Below are 2,023 nucleotides of genomic sequence, written 5' to 3'. Positions count from 1 at the left end.
AAATTTAATAATTTTATACAAGTCAAAAAATAAATGTTAAAATTAGCAATATTAATTCAGTGAAAAAGGTCTAGTTTGAGAACATTAAATTACTGCATGAAAAATAAATCTGATATAATTGACAGTCGGGACACAGCTTCTTTTGAGTTTATCATGACTAAAGCTATGCCTTATGATGGTTCAAGACTTCCTCAATACTTTAAGTAAGAAATACCAGTATCATGAAACTTTCTTTTGGAAAAAACAATGCGATTGTTTTTGGTCCTCCTTGACCAGAATAAATCTTTACTTATTTATTTGCCATTTCTTTTTTAATACCTGATACTGTTCCAGATGACTATTTTTATTGATTGATTGATTGATTTTTGTCTGCATTATGTCTTCATTGCTGCACGTGGGCTTTTCTCTAGTTGCAGCCTGGGGGGGGGGGCTACTCTTTGTTGCAGTGTGCAGGCTTCTCATTGTGGTGGCTTCTCTTGTTGTTGAGCACGGGCTCTAGGCATGTGGGCTTCATTAGTTGTGGCATGCAGGCTCAGCAGTTGTGGGTCACAGGGTCTAGAATGCAGGCTCAGTAGTTGTGGCAGATGGGATTTGTTGCTCCACAGCATGTGGAATCTTCCCAGGACCAGGGCTTGAACCCGTGTTCCCTGTAGTGGCAGGTGTATTCTTAACCACTGAGCCACCAGGGAAGTCTCCTCCATTTTTTAAAGTAATTAATTTATTTACTTATTTTTAAAGTCAACTGCCATTTTATTGGAGGCACCATCATGGGACTAAAAGCCAGGGCTGTCACCATTAGCTCAGCCATGGAAAGAGGTGGGTGTATACTGGATGAGAAAGGGCTTAGCACCCTATATCATTGCCCCACCATCCCTAAAAGCAGGAGGAGGTGGGTCACCTTGGCATCTCCAGCCTGGGCTGCTCCCAGAGAGGGAAAAGCAGAGCAGAGCAGTGGAGGGGGTCTAGAATTCAATGTGCAAGACTCTGGTGTCAGCTCTTGTAACCTTAATGTCCCACCAAACCCCCAGCCTGTGCCTTTTAAGGAAGGGCCTGAGGAAGGAAGCTGCCATGGCTCAGGCTGGCCCATAGCTAGTGAGAGTGCAGGATTAAGTGAAAGAAGAAGAGGCTCTCATGAGAAAAATGACAGGAACAGAGAGAAGACCATGAGAGGGTAGGAGAATTCCAAGAATGAGGCAGGAACAGCAAAGTGGCAGGCCAAGGCCTTTTGGGGTTTCCCTGAGCAAGTTCAAACCACTTCTGGAGACACTTCTACTGTTCCCATGCTCAGGGCTCACCTTGAAGGAATTGCTCCAAATCTTCTCACACAAGTCAGTGAGGGTGGGGAAGTAATGCGAGAAAGGGTAGCAGAGGGTCCTTGCAGGGCAACGATTCTTCCTGACTCCAGTCCCAACCACCAATCCTGTCAGATTTGCAAATGTAGGATGTGCAGCATCAGCCCACCACCACTCATAGCCCTCCCAGTATAGTGGCTGTCCGAAATTCCTTCTTCATGCTGGATCCAAGGCCCCAGGTTCAGGGAGTAACATAGAAGCAGACCCCCTTGGTAAACTGCTTCTGACAGCCTGGGTTCATCAATCTACAGTGAACCAAGCTGAGACTGTAGAGCCAGGACACATCCCAAAGTGCTTCCCAGCTTGTGTTGGCCATGCAGCAGGCATTCAGGGAGTAGATGTATGGAGGGAGAAGGAGAGGGAGAGAAAGAGGGGGAGGGAAGGAGAAGGGAAGGGGGAGGGGGAGGGGGAGGGGAAGGAAATCCTGCTTGTGTTTGATCTGGTGCAGGGTGCTCAGAGCTGCTCCTGGTCAATTCTACTTGACACCAATGCAATCCTAAACAGAAATGCAAATACAAGTATTGAAAGTATATGGAAGTATTATGTTTGTGAAACAGTTTTCTGGATGATGTAAAAACTACTTATTTCGAGGACTTCCTCTTCACCCCAAGACAGAGTTACAAGGAAACAACACAGAACTGGAAAAAAAAATGTGTATGTCAATAGTTTCA

The 2,023-nt window shown here is 45.4% G+C and overlaps 1 pseudogene; it reads right to left on the bottom strand.

Moving 5' to 3' along the window:
* Window positions 1-1,129: 1,129 nt before the first annotated feature.
* Window positions 1,130-1,701, bottom strand: LOC109551848 (sperm-egg fusion protein Juno-like; annotated as a pseudogene).
* Between the last annotated feature and the right edge of the window lie 322 nt (window positions 1,702-2,023).

The sequence above is a fragment of the Tursiops truncatus genome, chromosome 18 (assembly GCF_011762595.2).
Source record: "Tursiops truncatus isolate mTurTru1 chromosome 18, mTurTru1.mat.Y, whole genome shotgun sequence".
In the NCBI taxonomy this organism is placed as follows: Eukaryota; Metazoa; Chordata; class Mammalia; order Artiodactyla; family Delphinidae; genus Tursiops; species Tursiops truncatus.
The sequence above is the reverse complement of the archived record's forward strand: the minus strand, read 5'-3'. Positions and strand labels throughout refer to the sequence as shown.